This window comes from Ranitomeya imitator, chromosome 5, assembly GCF_032444005.1.
Source record: "Ranitomeya imitator isolate aRanImi1 chromosome 5, aRanImi1.pri, whole genome shotgun sequence".
Lineage (NCBI taxonomy): Eukaryota > Metazoa > Chordata > Amphibia > Anura > Dendrobatidae > Ranitomeya > Ranitomeya imitator.
Window position 1 is genome coordinate 686,759,299 of NC_091286.1, and position 19,653 is coordinate 686,778,951.

A 19,653-nucleotide genomic window follows, 5' to 3' on the forward strand; every position below is an offset into this window, starting at 1 on the left:
CTCTTGCACCTGCGATCACTTGTACTGTGCTGTATGCTGTAGTATTGCGGTATGTTGTGAAGTGTCGGTGTGTCTGTACCGCTCTATTATGAGGCTCAGCCACATAGAGGGAGTACAAACATGGCAGACACGGCTTCAGGTCAGGGTTAGTCAGTGTTGCTCACTGATACCTGGGAGCTGAAGGTGAGGGAATGTGAGCGATGCCATGGGGGGGGGGGTCAGCGCTGATTGCTGAATGTGCTGAATGCTGATGGACCGGTTTGTTGTATTTTCTGTAAGATAATTGTGTTTTATATGATTTTATACAATCCTAGAATGTTTCATGGTTTCAAGGATGAAGGTAGATGAAGTCCATCGAGTGCAACCTATATCCTGACACATTGAGTACAAGGCCGGGGTCACACTACCGTAGAATACGGGCGAGTGCTGTGCAAGAAAACATCACATAGCGCTAGGACCAGTGTTAATCTACGGGGCAGCTCACATCAGTGTTTATTTTCTCTGCCGTATTCAGCGTGCGTGTAAAATCGCTGCATGCTGCGCTTGTCACTGCGACTCGGCCGAGACTCACCAATGCAAGCCTATGGGTGCGAGAAAAAAAAATCACACAGCACTCGGACCATGCAAGTGCTGTCTGATTATTACACACCAGTGTCCTTTGAAAAGCCGGAAATTCATCTGCCGCATACAGTAAAATCACACTGACAGGTTAGAATAGAATGGATATATACACATAGAATACGTAGATATATAGATGTCAGTGACACATATATATACTGTATATATGTATATATATTACATAGATAGAAGAAAAGCCAGTAATTCATCTGCCATGTTCTGTAAAATCACTGCAGGAGCCGACAGAATAGAATAGATAAATACACATAGAATAGGTAGATATATAGATGTCAGTGACAAATGCAATTAGCCTTTAATTAATAGCCTGGGAAGCTCCATGGGTATTACCCCTTCCCAGGCTATAAACATCTGCCCCCAGCCGTCGGCTTTCCCTCTGCTGGTTAAAAAAATTGCTCCCGCGCCATTTTTTTCCGAAAAATAATCTTTTATTAATTAAATACATGTGCAGTAATTTGCACACACTGTACTAATTGTATTTGTCACTGACATCTTTATATCTATCTATTCTATGTGTGTATACTGCATATAATCCATCTCTTCTATCCTGTTGGCTCCTGCTCTGATTTTACAGCACACGGCAGATGAATTACCGGCTTTTCTTTTATCTATCTATGTAATATAAATTTATATATATGTGTGTGTCTGACATCTATACAGTTAGGGCCAGAAATATTTGGACAGTGACACAAGTTTTGTTATTTTAGCTGTTTACAAAAACATGTTCAGAAATACAATTATATATGTAATATGGGCTGAAAGTGCACACTCCCAGCTGCAATATGATAGTTTCCACATCCAAATCGGAGAAAGGGTTTAGGAATCATAGCTCTGTAATGCATAGCGTCCTCTTTTTCAAGGGACCAAAAGTAATTGGACAATGGACTCTAAGGGCTGCAATTAACTCTGAAGGCGTCTCCCTCGTTAACCTGTAATCAATGAAGTAGTTAAAAGGTCAGGGGTGGATTCCAGGTGTGTGGTTTTGCATTTGGAAGCTGTTGCTGTGAGCAGACAACATGCGGTCAAAGGAACTCTCAATTGAGGTGAAGCAGAACATCCTGAGGCTGAAAAAAAAGAAAAAATCCATCAGAGAGATAGCAGACATGCTTGGAGTAGCAAAATCAACAGTTGGGTACATTCTGAGAAAAAAGGAATTGACTGGTGAGCTTGGGAACTCAAAAAGGCCTGGGCGTCCACGGATGACAACAGTGGTGGATGATCGCCGCATACTTAATTTGGTGAAGAAGAACCCGTTCACAACATCAACTGAAGTCCAGAACACTCTCAGTGAAGTAGGTGTATCTGTCTCTAAGTCAACAGTAAAGAGAAGACTCCATGACAGTAAATACAAAGGGTTCACATCTAGATGCAAACCATTCATCAATACCAAAAATAGACAGGCCAGAGTTAAATTTGCAGAAAAACACCTCAAGAAGCCAGCTCAGTTCTGGAAAAGTATTCTATGGACAGATGAGACAAAGATCAACCTGTACCAGAATGATGGGAAGAAAAAAGTTTGGAGAAGAAAGGGAACGGCACATGATCCAAGGCACACCACATCCTCTGTAAAACATGGTGGAGGCAACGTGATGGCATGGGCATGCATGGCTTTCAATGGCACTGGGTCACTTGTGTTTATTGATGACATAAGAGCAGACAAGAGTAGCCGGATGAATTCTGAAGTGTACCGGGATATACTTTCAGCCCAGATTCAGCCAAATGCTGCAAAGTTGATTGGACGGCGCTTCATAGTACAAATGGACAATGACCCCAAGCATACAGCCAAAGCTACCCAGGACTTCATGAGTGCCAAAAAGTGGCACATTCTGCAATGGCCAAGTCAATCTCCAGATCTAAACCCAATTGAGCATGCATTTCACTTGCTCAAATCCAGACTTAAGACGGAAAGACCCACAAACAAGCAAGACCTGAAGGCTGCGGCTGTAAAGGCCTGGCAAAGCATTAAGAAGGAGGAAACCCAGCGTTTGGTGATGTCCATGGGTTCCAGACTTAAGGCAGTGATTGCCTCCAAAGGATTTGCAACAAAATATTGAAAATAAAAATATTTTGTTTGGGTTATGTTTATTTGTCCAATTACTTTTGACCTCCTAAAATGTGGAGTGTTTGTAAAGAAATGTGTACAATTCCTACATTTTCTATCAGATATTTTTGTTCAACCCTTCAAATTAAACGTTACAATCTGCACTTGAATTCTGTTGTAGAGGTTTCATTTCAAATCCAATGTGGTGGCATGCAGAGCCCAACTCGCGAAAATTGTGTCACTGTCCAAATATTTCTGGCCCTAACTGTATATCTATGTATTCCATGTGTATATATCTATTCTATTCTAACCCATCATGTTGTGATTATACTGTACGCGCACATGAATTGCCGGATTTTCTATCTATTATGTATATGTGTGTGTGTGTTTTGACGAATATTTCCTTTGAAAATGATGTTTAAATGACATAGAGAATTTCTCTATGTAAGAGCTCATTGTCACGGATCACACCGTGCTATCATCAATGTCACGGATCCCACCAATCTGTCACAGTTCACAGGGAAGATACTTTTATCATCCCCACTACTCACACCAATTTGTCACGAACCGGGGTTGTTTGGTTGCCCCTGTTTCCTTCTGAAGGTGATTTATCTATATCCCACTTACCAGTTCCACTTTGGGACTTGCAGCTCTCTGGCGCCTCCTTACCCTCAGGTCAGTCAGGGTACTGCACCTAGGGTAGTTAGTTGCCAGAAGGGCTGCCTGATATGTACTGGCTATTGGGCACGCTGCAGCGAGGGCGATATAACTACTCTCACTCAGGCGGGAACAATAATTATCAACGCCGCCGTCGCTACAAAGCCTCCCAAACGCACAGAACAAAGTATGCTGCCACCAGCTCCGATTGTCCAAGGATTAGCGGGTCCGGAGCCAACCCAAATTAGTAGCGTAATTCACCTCAGAGGACGCAACAGTTCGTTTAGGGCATGGAGAGACAAGCTAGTAAATTTATATTTTACTCCAAAAAAAGGTAGGCAGTGCTTACAAGGTATAAAAAGATATAAAGAAGAGAAAATCATGTGTACAATACAAATTACAAATGGGATTAAAATTGAAAAGAACGCTTACAGGTCATTCAGGTCATTTGATATCATCATGGCGGCCGTGGGCTTTGTTGGAAGATTCTTGCCCCTGACGAAGCCACTCATATTGTGAAACGCATTGGGCTGAGTGCCCCCCATACTTATTGCTTGCATACACTCTGGTCATGTTCTTGAGCTGAGGTTTCCTCCCATTCCACCATGGTTCATAGCATATGATAGCTTTATCTGAGCGTCACATGTCGTAGGTATATTTGAACTGTCGCCTTTTTGCCATCTATGGCATTTTTTTCTTACCTTCATTGGGTCATAATGTAGGGAGCTTTGATAGAGATTAGCCTCTCTTCCTTGGTGGTTTTTGGGTATGTCTTGATGAACTCAATATTTGTGCTATTTTTAGCACCTTGGTTAGGATTTATATTTTCTCAACATACCCTATGATAAATTGTGTTGGAGTTTTCCTTTATGGGATTTCATTGAGGCCATGATCCATTCCATTTCTCTGCCCCAGGTGGGTTGGGATAAAGCCTTCACAACTTAGATGGTAAAGCCTACGTATAAGATTTATTTCATGCTACTTATCTTTATCACATCTTGTAAGATTACTGGTCTTCATTATTACCAACTGTTGACCCATTGTTCAGGTCTCCCACCTTTCTTCGTTCAGGCCTTTGGGGAACGCATTAGAATGGTGCATTAAGACCTTTTCTCATTTAGGATATTTGTTTATTTTCAACACATTGCTGAGATATTGTATCCTTCAAACCACGGCTCCAGCAGCAGTCTGCATTTCGGCTTATATGTATATTGTATCCAACCAGGTTATATCACGTTTTCAATATCCAGAGTGTATCTTTGTTTAGCACAATCAGGTGCCTTATTTGTGACAGCGGCATTGATATGCGGGGGGAAACCCCAATAGGGGGTACGTGTCATTGTTTTAAATGGTTTTAATCTATTGTTTAGTGCGTTTTTGGACTCTAATAAAATTTGTTATCTTTTAATAATTGTTTGGTGGTCCCTGGTTCATAGTATGTTTCTTTTTTCTTTGTGTATAGGATGCACACATCTAGATGCATATCACATCTGTATGCAGCCAGACCCCGGACACAAAGATTCTGCAAGAATGGTCTCTCCCTAAGGTATTCCTAGCCCTAAACCCAGGCACTCCCCCTGTGGTGACATCACTTAGAGGCTGACACCTCCCCTTTACTTAGAATATGAAAACCATTTTTACGCATATCTCGCTGTAGGAATCTCGTATCCACACTATACCAGGTTCCCGGGGTGCACCACGTTGGAACGATTCTTTTAAGTGTAAGCACGGCGTAATTACATGAACCGCTTAGGGAGAAATCAATGCTTTGCCCTCGTTGCGTTTAGCTGCTAGGGCTTTCGGTGAGTGATAGATCTATCGATGGACATTCGGAATATATAATTCTTATATCCCTAGCCTGGATCGGTGCCACTATATATCAAATTAATAAGAACAAACAATCTTAACAAAGAAAGTACCAGTTTTGGCCAGTATTCGATGGGAGGGGAGAATGAGGAGTCTAGGGAGAATTGTCTGCCCAGCATAGAGCTATAACAATTCTTTTGGTGGGAGGGAAAATGAGGGGTTTTGGATTGCACACACACAAGCAGCAGGCAGAGTGAGAAGAGATGGGGTCGAAATGGCCCGCAGCGTGTGTCTTGTAAAGTTAGGTAGATACTCAAACATGGCATATTCACATCATCGTGACACTCATGTTAAAATCGCACTGCAATCAGATGTAAATCAGATGCTTGTTGTGAAAAATCGGATTGTACTCGTAAAACACTTGCATTACCCTCATGCGACTCTCGGCCGTGAGACTCGGACCGATTAATCATACATTTAGTGTGACTCAGGCCTAAGATGGTTCCTTTCGCGGACATCAAGGAAAGATCTTAATTTTGGAATAAAAACACAAAATAGCATCAGTATAACACATTACTACAAGATGCTACCACCCAATGATTCTGGAGGAGGACCCGTCACTACATCAAGAGTGTCCAGTTTTGCTCTTATTTTATTCGTGCTGCCCCCCTGACTTTGTCGTTTTCTTCTGTTTGTACACCCGCCATACTGCTCTAGAGATATGATTTTTTTTCTCAATTCAATGAAACTTTTTTGCTCTCGGGATTCCTCAGGGGCAGGTCTTCATTCTGCTCTGTATAATTACTCTGTGTGCCACGCCCATAAAATTAAGCACTACCTGAAGGACCGTATCTCTAGAAAAAAAAACGGAAGGGTGCAGAGGAAATAAAAGAAGGGCAAAAACTGGAGACATTTTGCTTGGTGGAAGTTTCTCTGTAAATTGCATTGATCAATATAGTTTTGCTGTTGGGTCCATCAGCGGGAACTGACAAAAATTATCTTATGTGCATGGTGTGGAATTATTCCTAGGGGGGGGGCAGAGGTGGCATTTGGTATAATTGGGGGTTCATATTCCAGTCTGCCAAATAAATGGACGCCATTGTTATAAATAGTACATGATAAATTCTGTGTGTATGAATGATGCCAAGAAGTGATGAGCGAATTTGTTCAGAAAACGATCGCAAAACATAAATTCGGCACGAACATGGAACATTCAGAGCAAAATTTAATAAAATCGGTAAAAATGGGAAACTTTTGGTGAAAAGTGCGGGGAAATATTTGCGTTGCCACAAGCGTATTTTCAGCACGTTGGCTATGATAATGGTGGTGCATCAGAGGTGCAGCGTTCTTGTAAACAGTGTGAGATAGCGCTCACCGCATGTGTTGGGATATACTCAGACAAGCACGGTTTTTCATTTAAACAGTCTATGTGATTTATTATATTCTCAGCATAAACCACTGTAGGCCATGTTACATATCACAGACCTCACATAGTCCTTAGCACTTCATCATATACGGCTTTGAAACGCAGTCACTAAACATGCTGAACATTACTCCATCCAGTCACCATGGGAGACCGCACAGTTCATAGAACACAATAAGCACCAGCAGTCTGTGGAGGTACCTAACGGGAACTCCTGCTCCACGTGCTGACTCCTTGTCAGTCCTCTCTCCTGGGGAAACTGCCTTACGGGTTCACCAACTTACCTGGCAGGCACACATCAGTCAGTCCAGACCCAGTGAAGGACAGTAGCTTCCCCACACAGCAGCTGTCACCAGCTCTGCAGGTCCTTGGCCTCACCAGGTGCTCTTCAAGGATTCCAGTCCTCGTTCTGGACCTCCCAACACCAAGGCCTCTACGGTGTGCTGTTCAGGACGTCCATCCCCACTTGGGACCGTCCAACACACAGGCCACCAGGTGCCAAAGCCCAACCACATGCCCTTCACTGGATCCCCATTGCCCAGAGACTCTAGTACAAAACCCTAACTATGACGTACAAAGCCATCCACAACCTGTCTCCTCCATACATCTGTGACCTCATCTCCCGGTACTTACCTACACGCAACCTCCGATCCTCACAAGACCTCCTTCTCTACTCCCCTCTTATCTCCTCTTCCCACAATCGCATACAAGATTTCTCTCACGTATCACCCCTCCTCTGGAATCCTCTACCACAACATATCAGACTCTCGCCTACCATCGAAACCTTCAAAAAGAACCTGAAGACCTACCTCTTTCGACAAGCCTACAACCTGCAGTAACCACTGATCGACCAAACCGCTGCACGACCAGCTCTACCCTCGCCTACTGTATCCTCACCCATCCCTTGTAGATTGTGAGCCTTGGCGGGCAGGGTCCTCTCTCCTCCTGTACCAATTATGACCTGTATTGTTTAAGATTATTGTACTTGTTTTAATTATGTATACCCCTCCTCACATGTAAAGTGCCATGGAATAAATGGTGCTATAACAATAATAATAATTCAGGAAGTTAGCACTTCCAACATATAGGCTTTCAGGACCTGCCAGCACAGAACCATTCAGGTCCATACTCAGAGACATGTGACCCACACCCTGGTCACATTACATACTTGTATCCACTCCCCTAGGTGGGAGTGAGTGTGTAGCTAGTTCAACCCGCCCAGGCCCTGCTTTTAGAACTAGCCCTGCTAGCCTCCCTTCACAATTATACAAACAACACAATTACTTCTGGGATCACAAGTCCCAAAACAACCTTACTTCACGCTGACAGAGTAGAGTGTCTTCCTCAGCGACACACATACCGGCCATTCACAATAATGCCGGACTTTGATTCATCACCACAGTTATGCCTGTGACTGCCTCAATACGCCTCCATGTGTATTCTGGGGAGACTATGCAGCGGCCCCTATTTGTAACAGGTGTCACTGCATCACAACAGTCATTTTTTTTCCTAACTTTGTGTGCACATTGCGGCTAGCCAATCAGGGTGCAGAAAACACCCACAATGTCCTGACACAAAGGCTTGTGTAATTGGCTGCTGAAATCACATGTCCCTCTCCATATAAATAGTGGACATCTCCTTTTAGCTCCATTTTGACACTCTAACAGTGCAGAGAGTCTTCTCCTGACGCTGGCACTGTTAGCAGCAATATTTTAGCTAGTTTGTCATTTTATTTGGTTGAAATTAAGCTGTCTGCAGATCTCATGCACATAACAAAAAAAGTATCTGTTCCTAGTGTCATACAGTAAGGGACCTGGCTTTAAAATAGTTTGTAGCATCTAGTGTGTTATACAGGCCTGATCAAGAGGCCACAAAAAAATCTTATGTTCCTAGTGTCATACAGTAGGAGACCTGACTTTAAAATAGTTTGCAGCATCTAGTGTATTATAGAGGGCTGATCCAGAGGCCACAAAAAAATTCTTGTGTTCCTGACATCATACAGTAGGGGACATCTGACTTTCAAATTGTTTGTAGCATATCTTCTTTGTCATACAGGCCTCATCCACACTTAAACAATTATTTTTTCTGTGAGTAACTCTGTGACTTACACGATATAGCATGCCATATTTCACCTTGGAATTTACTGTCGCTGAAATTCAGCTGTTTGCAGAGGTGGTGCAGAGTTTAAAATCTAATTTTTTGTTGCTAATACTGTGCTCCTACCACACTATCTGAGCAACATGACTGGGAAAAAGCGAGGCCGTGGTGGAAGGGAAATTAGGCTTGGTGTTCAAGGTATACGTGGGGTACATGGTAATGTTTGTGAAAGCACTAGTGAAGCAATGTCACGTCCTATGCAAAGACAAATGACAACTCTTGTTACTGGTCGGGCTACTCCACTAACTTTCTTTGGCAAATGCACAGCGGTACATCTTATCAATGATGCCCAGAAAGAGCAGTAGATGGCAAGTGCAGCTTCAAGTGGTCTCTCCTCCTCTTCCTCCATCTCAATATCACACCCAGAACATTCCACAGAGGTGGCACCCAAATTCCCCTTGCTTCCCCCCGCGTCCCAACTCTCCAACTGTACAACTGACTGTACGAAACCACAGATAGGTGAGTCTGAAGAGCTGTTCACACATTCTATGCCATGGTCATTAGAAGTGTACTCAAAAGCTTCACAGAGTCAAGAGGAGGAAACTTACACTGATGCCCCAAATTTTTTTTAGCTTAGATCCGGGGCAGGATGAAGTAGGGTCCAAACAGCATCCTGACCCTCATCATTAGATGTTAACCCCTGGAGAGAGGTGATCCTGATGAGACTCAGATATCTGAGGCTCACATGGTCTGTACTGTGCTGTCAGGGCAGGCAGAGGAGGAGGGTGACTCCAAGGGCGAGGAATGTGTTAACACATAGGATGATGATGATGAGGTGGTAGTTCCCAGTTGGCGTGAACATAGAGGCATACAGTTGAGTAGGTCATCTGAGGAGGAAGATGAAGAGGTTACGTTGCGCCATACATCGCAGACACGTAGTGATGCAGCCATGAAGACAAATGCATCCTCAGCCACAACTGTGGATATGACCAGCAGCATCCAAGGGTCTGCAGCTCGCAATGGTGGCAAGAGTTCCTAGCCTGGGCCTTTTTTGACACTGCAAAGGATGAGCCATCTCACGTAATATGCCATCTTTGCAGAAAAAAATTGAGTCGAGGTAAAAAGTGCAATAATTTGACTGCTACATGTATGACCCTTCACATGCGCAAACAACATGCATTACTGTGGGAATCAAACTGGGCAAAAATGTGCACCAGCGGAACTCAACAACCATCAGTGGCCCCATCAATCGCATCTGCTGCTTCTTCCTCCTCCTGTGTTACCGTGCCAACGATTGAGACGCGGGTCTTTGACCGCAGAACTTTGGGGGTTTTACCCGCTCCAGTCATGCTGACTGAGAGCTGGCCATCAGCTGTAATAGAAGTGGACAAGCCTGCTGTTTTTGACTGATCTCAGAGAACAATCACACCACAACCTTCTCAATCCACAGTAACATCTCCAGCTGCACTTCTCTCATTATCCAGCAGTTTGTCCGGTTCACCGTGCTCTTCCCTCTCTCAGCACTGCAGCCAGCCCACGGTTCCGCAGTTGTGGTCACGGAAAAGATTGTTTCCTCCTACGCATGACAAAGCTAAGAGGTTGAACTCCACCATCTCCAATCTGTTGGTCACAGAAATAGATACAGACGGTTTCCGAAAGCTGATGGCCATCGTAGTCACCCAGTACTAATTGCCCAGTTGTAAGAGGATGAACTGTGATAATATCAGGAGAGAACTAGGACCCTGCTGCAGCACCTCTGAGCTAAAGGTACCGTCACACTTAGCAACGCTGCAGCGATACCGACAACGATCCGGATCGCTGCAGCGTCGCTGTTTGGTCGCTGGAGAGCTGTCACACAGACCGCTCTCCAGCGACCAACGATGCCGGTAACCAGGGTAAACATCGGGTAACTAAGCGCAGGGCCGCGCTTAGTAACCCGATGTTTACCCTGGTTACCATCCTAAAAGTAAAAAAAAACAAACTCTACATACTTACCTACAGCCGTCTGTCCTCCAGCGCTGTGCTCTGCTCTCCTCCTGTACTGGCTGTGAGCACAGCGGCCGGAAAGCAGAGCGGTGACGTCACCGCTCTGCTTTCCGGCTGACCGACGCTCACAGCCAGTACAGGAGGAGAGCAGAGCACAGCGCTGGAGGACAGACAGCGGTAAGTATGTAGTGTTTGTTTTTTTTTACTTTTAGGATGGTAACCAGGGTAAACATCGGGTTACTAAGTGCGGCCCTGCGCTTAGTTACCCGATGTTTACCCTGGTTACCAGTGAAGACATCGCTGAATCGGTGTCACACACGCCGATTCAGCGATGTCTATGGGGAGTCCAGCGACGAAACAAAGTTCTGGACTTTCTTCCCCGACCAGCGACAGCACAGCAGGGGCCTGATCGCTGCTGCCTGTCACACTGGACGATATCGCTAGCGAGAACGCTGCAACGTCACGGATCGCTAGCGATATCGTCTAGTGTGACGGTACCTTAAGAGAAAGAGCCGGGAAAGTGTGTGTGCAGGGGGATGGGGTATAGTGTCTGCTATATAGGACGCTGTGAACTGAAGCTTCCTGAAGGAGAGATTGCTATGATAGATGCTGTGTGTGAGGCAGCTGAGAAAAGCAAGGAGACTGGACTCTGTAAAGACTGTTTGCTGCCAGCTTGTGTGTGAAGGTGTTAACCCCTTCATCTTGGGAACCTGTGGTTCTGCTGTGGAACAAGGACAGAGCATTCTTGAGAGCTGAGTGACTGTAGAGCTCTATGGAGACCCTTTTTGTGGTTAACTGAAAAGCAGTAGAAAACATCCTGTGCAGATTCAAGCGGTTTGCTCTCAGGAGAATTTGTGAATGACTGCTGGAAGGAAGAGAGACGGTATCTTGTACCTTCGTGTTGAGAGGGACCCGGACAAGCACCGTTGAAGTGCTATCTCGTATCGTATCCTGAGGCTACAGAACTGTAAGTCCCCGGCGTGTGGGCTCTGCATCGGCCAACAAGACGCGGAGCGCCGAAGATCTTGGGACTGGCTGCAGCCAATGCAAGTTACAAGCCTGAGTAGAGGCTTCCCTCAGCTTAACGGTACCATAATAATGGATACCCGGGTATCCTTATATTTAGTGTTTTAGAGCTCCTGTTATATCTATAGACATTGTATTGTGAGTTTTGATCTATTTATACTCAGTGTGCCATCCCAGGGGGTCCCATAATACCACTTCAGCTGATTTACACCTGTTTACTTAGTACCTGATTTGATCTTTTGCACAGGTAAATTTATTTTATATCACAGTGTAACTAACACACTCAAAAAGGGAACCTTGGGATTGGCATATTGATTCCAGCTCCGGCTGAGTGAGTGTATTCAATAAGGGGATTTCAGTCTCTTTCTTTCAAATACTAAATCTCACCCCTACTGTTATTTTGTTATTTTAGTAAAGACAATATTGAGATTTCTGCCTCAGTCTCGGTTTGTGACCCACTGGATCTTATTAGGACCTCTGGTCATTTCACAGTCACCATTACTTTTCTGTGTCGGTGCTACACCAGCATGTCTCAGACTACATCACCCATTCCATGACTAAATCTCTGTCTTCCAGGGTGCATTTCACCACAGACATTTGAACGAGTAAGCATGGCTAAGGGCATTACATCTCGCTGACTGGGCACTGGGTGACTCTGGTGGCTGTGGGGACAGGCGCTGCTCCACAAGTGTTGGAATCCCCAAGGCTTGTAGGACAAACCTCTACATTTAGCACGTCCTCCACTGCTTCTGCCTCCTCTATCTCCTCCACCTGCCCTCAACCTCTGCCTTAACGAGACACGCATTCCAACAGTGCAGAGCGAATCCCCACCACCTTCGTACTGCGCAGTCAGGGCTCACTACAATCAGGCAGTATTAAAATTGATATACCTTGGAGATCACAGTCATACAGCTGAAGAGTTGTGGACATCTCTCCAGGCTGAATTTGATCAATGGCTGTCTCCGCTGAACCTGCATCCAGGGAAGACCGTGTCTGATAACAGGGCGAACCTGGTGGTGGACCTACGGTGTGGCAAGCACACACATGTGCCTTGCATGGCTCACGTCCTCAACCTAGTGGTACAGCATTTTCTCCGCCACTATCCTCATCTGGGTGAGCTGCTCCAGAAAGCACGTAAGCTGTGTGCTCCTTTCCATTGTTCGCACCCCTCTGGTCATCGACTTGGATCGATACAGAGGTCTTTGTCCATGCCAGTTAGCAGATTGATACGCAATGTGCCGACACGGTGGAATTCCACTCTGCACATATTGCAGCGACTGTGGCAGCAGCAACGAGCCCTGACGCAGTATGTCATGTCATATAGCCTGGGCCAACACAGTACGGACGTGACGCATATCATGTTTATGGAGCGGGCACAGATTAAGGACCTCTGCAACTTCTGCACAGTTTTGAAATGGCTACTAAGATGGTTAGCGCTGATGACGCCATCATCAGCATCACTATTCCGGTCATCCATATGCTGGAGCAGACTTTGAATAATCTGCGGGAGGAGATGGTGGTCCCAGAGGAAGAGGAGGAAGCAGAGGGGGATGGGGAAGGGATAACATTGTCTCTAAGTTCCAGACTGTCATCATGCAGGCAGGTGCCACAGGAGGGTGGATTACTGTGATCGAGGGGGGCTGGTGATAACAGACAAACTTATCGAAGATGTAAGATCCGAGCAACAAATGGCGGAGGAAGAGGTGATGGGCGAGCAACTGTCAGATGAAGAGGATAATCCTCCCCTCTCTATTCTTCCTGGTTGGTGGAAAGGGACAGAGGAAACAAGCCTCATTGTTACCCAGCCACCCACACAGCATGAGCTTGAACCTCATGATAGAGGCCAACATATGAGAGCCTTCTTGCTGCACTGTCTGCAACATGATACCTGGTTGGGTTTCCATGTGTGTTGCATGTTGCAGTAGGCCTCCGAGACCGTCAGTCCTCCACTTCCTTGGAGTCAACCCATGTTACTATCCTTAAATTTTTCTGACAATAGTAGTCTACAAAACTGATATTTGTGCCTCCTGTGTGGCTCAGCATAAAAGCAGGTTGAGCAGTTGCATGTGGTATCAGGGCTCCCAGCACAGGAGTCCTACACCAATTCCTCACCCACCACGTCTTACTGAGACGTTCAATTGAAAGCTGTAAATGCTGTCCCAGACCCCGATACCTCATGTCTGGCTGATTGCTGCAGTACCATGCTACCATTTGTACTATGGGTGAATTGAGGCCACTTTCCTGGTGTCTGTCCCTCATTTCATGTGTTTTGGCAGCATTTGGGGCTGTTAAAAGGTGTTGTGCATGCGTTTGTTTTTGCTTCCCATGGACATGAATGGCGTTCGGCTATGTTTGGCAAATATTCGATGAATTAATCTGCAAATATTGCAACTTCGGCGATCATAATCTGAACCGAACAAAAAAATATATACTCTTGTGCCGAGTAACTAACACTGTATCTCCCAACTGTGAATAATAGAAAAGAATCATAGAATCCTAAAATGTTAGATTTGGAAGGGACCTCTGAGGTCATCGTGTCCAACCCCCTGCTCCATGCAGGATTCACGAAACCATCTGAGACGGATGTCTGTCCAGCCTCTGTTTGAAGACTTCCATTGAAAGAGAACTCACCACCTTTCGTGGCCGCCTTCTCCACTCATTGATCAGCCTCACTGTCAAAAAGATTTTTCTAATATCTAATCTGTGTCTCCTCCCATTCAGTTTCATTCCGTTGCTTCTCGTGTTTCCATGTGCAAATGAGAATAAGGATGATCCTTCTACACTGTGACAGCCCTTGAGATATTTGTAGATGGATATTCAGTCTCCCCTTAACCTTTTTTTTTTCAAGCTAAACATTCCCAGATCCTTTAACCGTTCCTCGTAGGACATACTTTGCAGTCTGCTCACCATCCTGGTAGCTCTTCTCTGAACTTATTCCAGTTTTTCAAAGAGGGACATACAATGTAGTTTATACTCTACACCCAAACATCACCCAGTCCGTAATATGCACCCAAAAGAAATATTCTCCTACTGAAGTCCTTTATGTCCTCATATAGAATTATTGGATCCCTCTTATGGTCCAAAAAATGTCTAACAATTCTGCTACACCCAAAGAGACACACACAAGCCCTGTTACACCAAAACAAACACACAACACTGCTACATCAAAACACACACCCACCCTCTTGCCTCTGTCCTGCTCTTATCTGCTGCCTAGACAGTGATCTGAGAAGATCTAGCGACTCAAAGGGTTTGGTATTATGACCAGTATTTACATAGACAGTAGGTGGAGGACGGACCTGTCGGCTCCTTACTCCACCATTATATTCAGATGCATCTGTGTCCTATGAAGCAGTTTAGGATTTAAATACTTTACTGTAGGAGTTAGAAAGAGGCCTGGCAAAGAATGCGAGTGACAGGCAGAGGTTATTAATGGATTGAATAAAACAAGAAAAAAGCGGCAACACTCCAATTTCTTGGTGAAAAAACAACCTTAATCCTTTATTGCATAATAAAGATCATGGACAAGGTATTACGGGTAAAATAAGTGCAGGTTATGCAGGCAAATGAAGCAGGACGACGGCCGTTTCACGCAATATGCGCTTCTACGGGTCCATATACAGAGAATGGTAAGTCAGTTCTTTTAAATACACACGTGATCACATTTGCATACATATATGTGTGTATTTAAAAGAACTGACTTACCATTCTCTGTATCTGGACCCGTAGAAGCGCATATTGCGTGAAACGGCCGTCGTCCTGCTTCATTTGCCTGCATAACCTGCACTTGTTTTACCCGTAATACCTTGTCCATGATCTTTATTATGCAATAAAGGATTAAGGTTGTTTTTTCACCAAGAAATTGGAGTGTTGCTGCTTTTTTCTTGTTTTATTGGACCCTGTATGCACCTTCTTCATAGCAAGCACCTCCAGCAAGGTGAAGGTTTCTGGAATGTGTCCGTGATTCAGAGCTCATTCATCCTTTATCAGTGAGTACTAAGAGCGGTTTTTCTCAGTGCCATTCATATCTCATTTTACTTATTAATGGATTGGTTTCCTAAGATTATGTGTCACTTGCAGAGTTGTAGGAAGATTTTATCAGTTGCAGAGGGCTTGTGTCAGTTGCAGAGGGCCTGTGTCAGTTGCAGAGGGCCTGAGTCAGTTGCAGAGGGCCTGAGTCAGTTGCAGAGGGCCTGAGTCAGTTGCAGAGGGCCTGAGTCAGTTGCAGAAGGCTTGTCTCGGTTGCAGAAGGCTTGTGTCGGTTGCAGAAGGCTTGTGTCGGTTGCAGACAGCTTGTGTCAGTTGCAGACAGCTTGTGTCAGTTGCAGACATCTTGTGTCAGTTTCAGACAGCTTGTGTCAGTTGCAGAGGGCATGAGTCAGTTGCAGAGGGCTTGCATCAGTTGCAGAGGGCCTAAGTCAGTTGCAGAGGGCCTGAGTCAGTTGCATAGTGCCTGAGTCAGTTGCAGAGGGCTTGTGTCAGTTGCAGACATCTTGTGTCAGTTGCAGAGAGCCGGAGTCAGTTGCAGAGGGCCTGTGTCAGTTGCAGAGGGCCTGTGTCAGTTGCAGAGGGCCTGAGTCAGTTGCAGAGGGCCTGAGTCAGTTTCAGACAGCTTGTGTCAGTTGCAGAGGGCCTGCGTCAGTTGCAGAGGGCCTGAGTAATTTGCAGAGGGCTTGTGTCAGTTGCAGACATCTTGTGTCAGTTTCAGACAGTTTGTGTCAGTTGCAGAGGGCCTGAGTCAGTTGCAGAGGGCCTGTGTCAGTTGCAGAGGGCTTGTGTCAGTTGCAGAGGGCCTGAGTCAGTTGCAGAGGGCCTGTGTCAGTTTCAGACAGCTTGTGTCAGTTGCAGAGGGCCTGAGTCAGTTGCAGAGGGCCTGTGTCAGTTGCAGACATCTTGTGTCAGTTACAGAGGGCTTTTGTCAGTTGCAGAGGGCCTGCGTTAGTTGCAGAGGGCTTGTGTCAGTTGCAGACAGCTTGTGTCAGTTGCAGGGGGCTGGTGTCAGTTGAAGAGGGCTTGTGTCAGTTGCAGAGGGCTTGTGTCAGTTGCAGACAGCTTGTGTCAGTTGCAGAGGGCTTGTGTCAGTTTCAGACAGCTTGTGTCAGTTGTAGAGGGCTTGTGTCAGTTGCAGACAGCTTGTGTCAGTTGCAGAGGGCTTGTGTCAGTTACACAGGGCTTTTGTCAGTTGCAGAGGGCCTGTGTCATTTGCAGAGGGCTTGTGTCAGTTGCAGACAGTTTGTGTCAGTTGCAGAGGGCATGTGTCAGTTACAGAAGGCTTGTGTCAGTTGCAGACAGCTTTGTCAGTTACAGAAGGCTTGTGTCAGTTGCAGACAGCTTGTGTCAGTTGCAGGGGGCATGTGTCAGTTACAGAAGGCTTGTGTCAGTTGCAGACAGCTTTGTCAGTTACAGAAGGCTTGTGTCAGTTGCAGACAGCTTGTGTCAGTTGCAGGGGGCATGTGTCAGTTACAGAGGGCTTGTGTCAGTCCTCTATTTTGTTTACTAGTAGGAGTCTCAACTAAATGACCCTCAGTGATCTGCTACCAGCGACCCTGAAAAACATTTTAATAAATTTTCCTCTTTCTGTTTAAAATCCTCAACTTTGCAACATCAGTCAAAGTTAAGGGTCAACACAGAAATACTTGTAAACAGTCTAAAGAATCCTCTGTGAGGTACACACATCCACAGCACATCACTTATATATCATTAATAATAAATAATAATAATCTTTATTTTTATATAGCGCTAACATATTCCGCAGCGCTTTACAGGTTGCACACATTATCATCACTGTCCCCGTTAGGGCTCACAATCTAAATTCCCTATCAGTATGTCTTTGGAAGAGTGTGAGAGGGAGGCAAGCCAGACCAAATGTCACCGTGACCCCTGTAGTGTGCGCCACGGAAAAACTGGCTCCCAGACAAGAAGCCAAACAATAGGAACAACTCAACATCAGAAATTTTCCATAATTATATACAAGTGCTTCTCACAAAATTAGAATATCATCAAAAGGTTAATTTATTTCAGTTCTTCAATACAAAAAGTGAAACTCATATTATATAGTCATTACAAACAGAGTGATCTATTTCACGTGTTTATTTCTGTTAATGTTGATGATTATTGAATTACAGCCAATGAAAGCCCAAAAGTCATTATCTCAGTAAATAAGAATACTTTATAACACCAGCTTGAAAAATGATTTTAAAATCCGAAATGTTGTCCTACTGACATGTATGTTCAGTAAATGCACTCAGTACTTGGTCGGGCTCCTTTTTTCATCATTTACTGCATCAATGCGGCGTGGCATGGAGGCGATCAGCCTGTGGCACTGCTGAGGGGTTATGGAAGCCCAGGTTGCTTTGATAGCAGCCTTCAGCTCGTCTGCATTGTTGGGTCTGGTGTCTTTCATCTTTATCTTGACAATACTCTACAGATTCTCTATGGGGTTAAGGTCAGGTGAGTTTGCTAGACAATCAAGCCCAGTGATACTGTTGTTTGTAAACCAGGTATTGGTACTTTTGGCAGTGTGGACAGGGGCCAAGTCCTGCTGGAGAATGACATTTCCATCTCCAAAAAGCTTGTCAGCAGAGGGAAGCATGAAGTGCTCTACAATGTCCTGGTAGACGGCTGCACTGACTTTGGTCTTGATAACACACAGTGGACCTACACCAGCAGATGACATGGCTCCCCAAACCATCACTGATTGTGGAGACTTCACACTAGACTTCCAGCAGCTTGGATTGTGGCCTCTCCACTCTTCCTCCAGACTCTGGGACCTTGGTTTCCAAATGAAATGCAACATTTACTTTCATCTGAAAACAAAACATTGGGCCACTGACAACAGTCCAGTTCTCTTTCTCCTTGGCCCAAGTAAGACGCTTCTGGCGTTGTCTATTGGTTATGAGTGGCCTGACACAAGGAATGCGATGCTTGTAGCCCATGTCCTGGATACGTCTGTGTGTGGTGGCTCTTGAAGCAGTGACTCCAGCAGCAGTCCACTCCTTGTGAATCTCCCCCAAATTTTTGCTTGTGCACCTTTTTCTACCACACTTTTTCCTTCCACTCAACTTTCCATTAATCTGCTTGGATACAGCACTCTGTGATCAGCCGGCTTCTTTAGCAATGACCTTTTGTGGCTTCCCCTCCTTGTGGAGTGTGTTCATGACTGCCTTCTGGACATCTGTCAGGTCAGCAGTCTTCCCAATGATTGTGGAGCCAACTGATACAGACTAAGGGACCTTTATAAACACTTAGGAGCCTCTGCAGGTGTTTAATGTTAATTATTCTAATTTACTGAGATAATGACTTTTGGGTTTTCATTGGCTGTAAGCCATAATCATCCACAATAACAGAAATAAACACGTGAAACAGATCACTCTGTGTGTAATGACTATATAATATATAAGTTTCACCTTTTGTGTTGAAGAACTGAAATAAATTAACTTTTTGATGATTTTCTAATTTAGTGAGAAGCACTTGTACAGTCTCTGGTCTCTCCACCTGCAGGTTACATGACCACCATGCAGGTCTCAGGCCTATGTAACATACACTGGGCTTGTCAATCATTAACACTAACATCCTCAATATCTAGGCTGTTAATGTTACTTCCCTGGTTCCTCTATGATTCTCCAGGCCACGTCCCTGGTTCCCATGTGATCCTCCAGACCACTTTCTCAGCTTCTCTATGATTCTCCAGGCTACTTCCTCCCCTTTGATTTCCTAGGCCACTTCCATGTTTCCTCTGTTTCTTTCCTAGATTTCTCTATGAAACTCGAGGCCACTTCCCTGGTTCTCTTGTGATTCTGCAGGCCAACTTTCTAGCTCCTCTCTGATTCGTCAGGCCACTTTCCCGGCTCCTTTGTGAATTCTCCAGACCACTTCCCCTGTTCCTTTGTGATTCTATAGGGCAATTCTTCGGGTTCCTCTAGGATTCTCCAGGTCACTTTGCTGGCTCCTCTGTTATTTAGCGGTTCACTTCCCCGGATTC

At 45.0% G+C, this 19,653-nt stretch overlaps 1 protein-coding gene across 2 annotated transcripts in view; it reads right to left on the reverse strand.

Moving 5' to 3' along the window:
• Nucleotides 1-19,653, reverse strand: part of LOC138638809 (muscle M-line assembly protein unc-89-like) — a 108,818-nt gene that overhangs the window by 88,167 nt on the left and 998 nt on the right. The window lies entirely within an intron of this gene.